At 26.5% G+C, this 7362-nt stretch overlaps 1 non-coding gene across 1 annotated transcript; it reads left to right on the forward strand.

Annotated features, from left to right (window-relative positions):
- The first annotated feature begins 5806 nt into the window (after positions 1-5806).
- Trnay-gua lies at positions 5807-5899 on the forward strand. The gene is made up of 2 exons: positions 5807-5843; positions 5864-5899. It is a non-coding gene; the product is annotated as a tRNA-Tyr (tRNA).
- Positions 5900-7362: the final 1463 nt, after the last annotated feature.

Here is a 7362-nt window from a genome sequence, read left to right on the forward strand (position 1 = left end):
ATTTTCAGATAAAAAATTAATTTTGAACAAAACAAAAAACCCAAAATGTCAAGAAAATTGTTACATGTTAAAAAAAAGATTAATTTTCAACTAAATCTAGAACTTAAATTTTTAACAAAAGAGTGAATCCCAAAGATCAAGGGGAGTCCAAAAATATGAATCTTTAATGAAAAAGTTCAACTTTTAACTAAATCGTTTAATTTTCAATTAAAGAAGATAAATTGCGAAAAAAATAGTTAAATTTTTAACCAAAGAAATGAATTTTTCAGCATTGTATTAATGATCTACCAAGATAAGACGAGCTTTCAATAAAATATATTAATTTTTAACAAAATTTTTGAATTTTAGAGCCGGGAGGAGCAATTTTAAACCAGAAAATATTAATTTTTAATAAAAATATCAATTTAAATCAAAAATGAAATGTTTACCTTGTTAGTTAAAAAAATTAATTCTTATTAAAAAAAAAAAAACAAATTTTCAACAAAATAGTTACATTTTTAACAAAAGAGTTCAGCCTAAAAATGACTTTTTATCCGCAGAAGATTAATTTTCTAAAAATAGAGTAGTTAAATTTTCGAGCAAAGAGGTGAATCTAAAACCAAAGAATAATTTTTTACAAAGTAGTTCAATTTTTAACCAAGCTTCTGAATTCCTGAAGAAACAAGATGACTTTTTAACAAAATCGTTGCATTTTTTACAGAATAATAAAATTTGCAACTGAATACTAGAATTTTTAACCGAACGAGTTGAATTCCGAACCACAAATATAATAGTAGACTTTCTATCAAAAAGGATTTAAGCGAAAAAACGATAAAAGGGGGTTTCTTAAAAATAGAGGAAAAAGAACAATTCTTTAGAAGTGAATAATAAGGAAACATACTAAATGTTATTTAAGTTTGTAACTTTTCTTCCACTGACCCCCAACCCCTGTTCGAACCATAGTTTTTAGCATGACCCCCCTCCCCATGCAATTGATAATGCAGTTTACTGACGACCCCTTAAAGTTTCGAATTTTGTATTTAATGAAATTATTCTTATAATGTATAGTTTAAAATTTGTTTAACATAAAAATACACAACGAAAAATCGACAAGACTCAGAAAACGAAATTACAACAATTAAAAGAATGACAGAGAACAAGTATATTGAGACTATACTTAAGAAACTTTATTTTCAATTTTATTTATATTGGATAAAATATCAACATTACAGAGAAAAGTAACAGCGTTTTACTTTGAAGAATTCAAATGATTTAGAAATTGAAATTAATAACAAAAATTAAAGGGCTTCTAATTTTTCTCATTGTCATCAAAAATGTAAAATTTGTGGAAAAACAACAAAAGGTACAAAAACAAATTGATTGAAAAAAGTTATTCGCCCAAGAAATGATACAAATTTGTATTAATTTATTACATTCTTATTATTTATGATGCAGAAAGTATTAGAATTGCCCGAAATTTGACACCACAACATTCAAATTTTGAACTAAATGACGCAAAATACGACAAAAAGTCTTCAAGAGAAATGATAGGTTTCGAAAAACCCTACAAAATTTCTTTAAACCACTTTTCAATAGGACTCGTAATTTTGTTTTATCGTAAGTAATATATGCAGATAATCGAAAATTCCAATATCACACTAAAAGACGCAAGATACGTGAAAAATCTAAAAGAAGACTTGTAGAATATTTTTCTTTATACATGTATAAAAAATAATATGAAAACCAAAATCCTATAATTAGCATAACAACGCGAGATCTGGAAAAATGTCTAAAAAAAGGATTGTATTTTGCATGTTTATTTTAAGGTGGTTCAGAAAATATAAATTTACAACTGTCTGTAAAAAAACGAGTGCTCAGCGCGAGTGTCACGATAATATTGTTTTAACCAAAATTGTTAATTCTCTAACAAGAAAATTTCGACCAAAAATGGGAGGGTTTATTTCTCAATTAAAAAATTAATTCATGATGAAACAAAAATGAATTTTCGACAAAAATAATTTAATTTTGAAAGCAAAAAGATGAATTATAAATTAAATGTTTGGAAAGCAGAACCGAACTAGCGCTCGAGTTGTGGGCAGGAGTGGGAACCACGCGCAGAAAATGCGACGAAAGAGAGAACAGTCTTTTGCCGCGTTTCCTGTGCGTCACCCCCATTCCTACCTGTTGCTCGAGCGCTCGTTCGATTCTACTTTCTGAGCCTTCAATTATGATTTTTATTATTCACTACATGGTCCTAAACAATATTTTTAAAATATCAATTATTTTCAGTTGTGAAAAAAATTCGTCTATAGCTCCGCTAGGAATCAAACCCAGGAAGTGAAACAACAAAAATTAATTATAACTAATTATAAATATCTACTAAACACCGTAATATCTAAAAAATCATATTCAGTTATAAAGAAAAAAAAGCATTTTCAACAGAAAAGTTTAACTTTTAACCAGCAATAATTTTTAAATTAATAATAGTTGAATATTTTGAATTTTGAAAAAAATAAATAAATTTGTACACAAAAATAAAATAAATTTGCAACCAAAGTGTTGAATTTTAAACTACAAAATATTAATTTTTCGCTAAGAGTGGAATAGTTAAGTTTTTAATAAAACAGATAAATTCCATTGCAAATAAAGTGTCTTCAACGAAAGTACAGTGACTTTTTATAAAATTGTTAGTTTTTTAAATACAATAAAAAGATGAATTTTCAACGAAATACATGATTTTTTAACCAAATATTTCATTTTTTAACTAAAATTATTAATTTTCATCAAAACATGGAAAAGTTACATTTATAGTTTCAAAAATTAACTAAAAAAGAACATTTCAATAAAATCGTTCCATTTTCAACTAAGGAGATGAATCTTTATGAAAAAGAGAATAATTTTCAAATTAAAAAAAAAAGAAATTTACAACAAAGGAGTTACATTTTCAGCCAATAAAGATTTTTCATTCAAAAAGAATAAAAGTTTTATCCAAAATGTTGAAATTTAAGCCAAACAAACGAATTTTCTACGAAAGTCTTTATGTTAGTAACAATGCTAACCAAATTTAGCAGATTTTTCACCATAATATTGTAATTTTTTAAGCAAGGAGACGTTTTTCAGACAAAACATGCGAGTTTTCAAAAAAACAATACTTAGTTTATAAACAATGATATAAAGCTTTTAATAGAATATACTGCTTTAAAAATTTTTAATTAGGATGTTTAATTCATAAAATACGACTTTTAAAATATTTTTGGGAAAAACTAATAGCTTAAACAAATTAAGTTTGCTTAGAAAAATTAAAAATTTTGAATATACTCTTTCTATATACTACACAGACAGATAAATAATTTTATGTGTTCCGTTTTACAATATTGTTTAAAAGTTTTAAAAAATTTGTCAGCAAACAAAAATTGTTTGATCAAATAAGAATTTGTTAAACATCAGAAAAAATGTATAAAAATTATGTAATTATTCAGCAAAAAACGTATAGGACACCGATTTGAGAAAAAAGTGGATATCTCTGGTTCAATTTTCAGATATTTAAAAATTAAACAATAATTAATTATATTAAATAATTACACTATGTTTTTAGAAATTTTTCTACTCCAACCAATGAATAAATATTACAGTTCAATCATAAAATACGATTAATTTTTTACATTTTTTAGTAAAAGTAATGGTTTAAATAAGCTATAAATATTTAAACAATTAGAAATTATTTTAAAAGTCTTGAGGGATATTTAAAGTGTCTCTTAGTCATTATTTGCACTAAAATAGACGACAGAAATATCTGAAAATTCACATTAATGCCTAAAAATTCAGTTTGTTGATTTTTGGGTTATATTTGTCGTTCGTTCCGTAAGTTTATAAAATTTTTTTAAAATGTATGGGTTGCGGGGGTTGCAACAAATTATAGGGTGTCTTACGAGAGCACACCTGAAGAGAAAATAATTATAATGTAATTAATAATACATTTTGAATTATAGAAATCATGAAATTTACCAATAGAATCAGGGAAAACAGTCAGGATGAAGAATAGAATACAGAAAATAATCCTCATTTTCATTTCCTTCAAATAGCTTGAAATTGGATTCGATTATACGAGGCAACTCTCTTAGAAGTTCTATAAGAGAGTACTGATTAATATCCATAAAAATTTATCAGTATTATACTGCTCCTTATCTCACGCGTATAATATAAATTATCATTTTTTATAACATATAAGGGCAAATTGCGTGTTAGATTAACTTAGCAGTACAGATGCTGTCAATTGTTTCTTTTTAAATTATTTTTATTTCTTGTGTTTAAGGCACTTTGCCTTGCCTCGTTTTAGCTAGAAATAAATCATTAGAATAGATTTCAAATTTAATTATTTGGTTGAAAGTGCAACTACGGTGAATCTGTAAATTAGGGCCTCATGGTATAGTTCTTCCGTGAATTGAAGCCGTAATGACGTACTGAAAAATCACTCGAAACGGAAGGCAGACACGAATAAGCATGATTTCGAGCTCACGTCAAGCAGCAGTGGGTCTCTGATTCCAACTGAAGCCGACCGGACTGACTGGATTATTTCGTTTGATCGAATGAGTAGAATGAGCCTATCTCTGGCGTTAGCTTTCGCCAGTAGGCTCTACGATTTAACAAATAAAACATAAAAGAAGTATTGGGTGGACAGAGAGAAAGAGAGAGAGAGAGAGATTATGACCGTTTCGAAACAAAAGTAAGACCTGTCATTGGAACACAATCGGATCGTCTCTGTCTATCTCACATGATAGAAAAAAGGTTTGATCGACTTCAGGCGTTGGGACTCCCAATCTCCAACTGATTAGTGTTGCCGTAATAATTGTGAAAACTGTATTTTTCGTGAACAATTTATTTATTTTTCATAAAAGTAAGAGACTTTCTCTTAAATAACTTCTTCGTTTGTCTGATTATGAAACTAGTGAAAAAATAATTTGCTTCTGGATGCTGCCTAAACAGGAAAGACATTTATTTAACGCGTTATAACAAACTTTCTTTCTCATTTTCGTTCCATATTTAGTTTACCCTTGTCTTCGTAGTAGAAAAACGATTTTCGAAATATTTTTTTTTTAGTAGAAAATTAATCTTTTTGGTTGAGAATTCATTCGTTTTTGATAAAATATGCAACTGTATGATTAAAAATTAATTTGTTTTGCTCGGTGTTACATAATTTTAGTAAAAAATTCAACATTTGGTCGTAAATACAATTTTATGTTAAAAATTTTTATTTTTGGGTCCAGATTTCAAAATGTGGTAAAAAATTAAACTATTTTTTCTTTAAAAATTCTTCTTTTTTGCTAGCAAATTTTTCTTCCTAATAGAAATTCAATATTTTGGTTAAAAATGCAACTGTTGGGATGAAAATGAATCTATTTTAGAAGAAGATTCATCGTTTAGTCCAAAATTACACTATTTATCTAACTTGTTAAAATATTATATTTATGGGTTTAAAATTCAACAATATGGTAGAAAATTCAAGCTCTTAGTTAAAAATGAATTTTTCTTATTTGAAAATTCTTCAATCATGTTGCTTAAAAGCTTTCAATATTGGTCTTTGATGTATTGAAAGGAATTTAAATATTATTTCTTAATCAGAGAAGTGCCATGTGTACCATTCATAACCATTTATTTGGACTCGATAATTTTCAAATTATTATTTTTTATTCATTTCCGTGAATAATAAACATTTACATTAAAATAACTTTAAATGAAAATTAGATAAAAGAAAACTTTTTAAAAAAACAAGGCCTTCGTTGTTCAGAAATTTATTCCAGTTCAGCAAAAATGAGGTCAATTCCAACAGCCTTCGATAGCTCAGTTGGTAGAGCGGTGGACTGTAGTTGGAATTAGAAAAGTGGACATCCATAGGTCGCTGGTTCAAATCCGGCTCGAAGGAAAAAATATTTTTTTTTGTTTAAAATTAATTTTCGAAAATATTGTTTGCACAAGTAAGCACGTTTACTAATACATTTAAAGATAGGCTCGATAGGCTAATCCTCTGAATTCATAAGGGAATGTGACACTTATCCGATTCCTCCTTTACCGACATTTTTGTGGATCATACCAATTCCAGATGAGATGAAATATCAAACTGAAAGTTTGGAAAAATAAAGAAAAGAGACTAATGACAGTTTATGTACTAATAAATGTTTTCAATAATAAAAAAAAATAATAATTTTTGGTACTTTTTTTTAATAATGAAAATTTATGAGTACATAAACGTTCCTTACTTCCTCTCCTGTATTTTTCCAAACTTTTAGTTCGATATCTAATCCCGTGTGGATTAGTATGATCCACAAAAAATGTCGATAAAGTAGGAATCGGATAAGTGTCACATATAAAAATTTACCCGATTTCTACTTTTCCGACAGTTTTTAAAACAAATTACGTCCACACGAAATGAGACATCGAATTCAAATTCAAGAAATTAAATAAAAGACTTAGAAACGTTGGCATGGTCTCAAATTTTTAGAATTAAACAAAAAAAAATTTTGAATTTTTGTCTTATAATTTTGTTTTTCAATTTGAATGATTCACTCTTGAGCACACAGTTGACGAAATAAAAAAACTAACTTCAAAATATCTTTTAAAACGAAATTCCTCAGAGATTTTGGATTTTCTTTTTTAAAAAAAGTCAGAATTAAATTTTTAAGGAATTTGTGCAAGTCGGAGTTTTTTATTTTGGCTTGTTTAAACTTTTATGTTAATGCAAATAGGGAAGAAACTATCTGATTTTTTTCAAATTTTATTTTCATCGTAACAAAAAGAAGTTCTATACCCCAGATTATGTAATTAAAACTTAATTGTTATAAATATATTGTATTAACAAATAGACAAAATTACAGATTTTTCTCTTGGAAAGTATATTTCTGCATTAAAATTACTTACTTTCACTTACGATGTGATACTTTTTAATGCAATTTGATTATCGGATATTGTTTATTAATTTTATAAACAAACGAACAGTAAGAGCTATTTCATTTTTTCTTTTAATTTTTATTATATTATATTACCAGTGATGTTTATTCACGAAAACATGCCATTTTAAATTAAAATAAATTGATACAATTTTTTGAGAAAATACTTAAACTTTTAACCAAAAAGTTAAATTTTCAACATAAAATCTAATAGTTGGTATTGTAAAAAATATTTTTATTTTTAATACAAAAAAAAAACAGTTGAATCATACCAAAAAGGGTGAATTTCCAACAAAAGACTCAAATCCTCAAAACAAGTAAATATTATTACTATTAATAATATAATAATACTGATTTACTGTTTACAATATTAAGGTTAATTTTCTACAAAAAAGACGAATTTTCAATAAAGTTCATATATTTTTCACTAAATAATTCAATT

This window comes from Belonocnema kinseyi, chromosome 8 (assembly GCF_010883055.1).
Source record: "Belonocnema kinseyi isolate 2016_QV_RU_SX_M_011 chromosome 8, B_treatae_v1, whole genome shotgun sequence".
NCBI lineage: Eukaryota > Metazoa > Arthropoda > Insecta > Hymenoptera > Cynipidae > Belonocnema > Belonocnema kinseyi.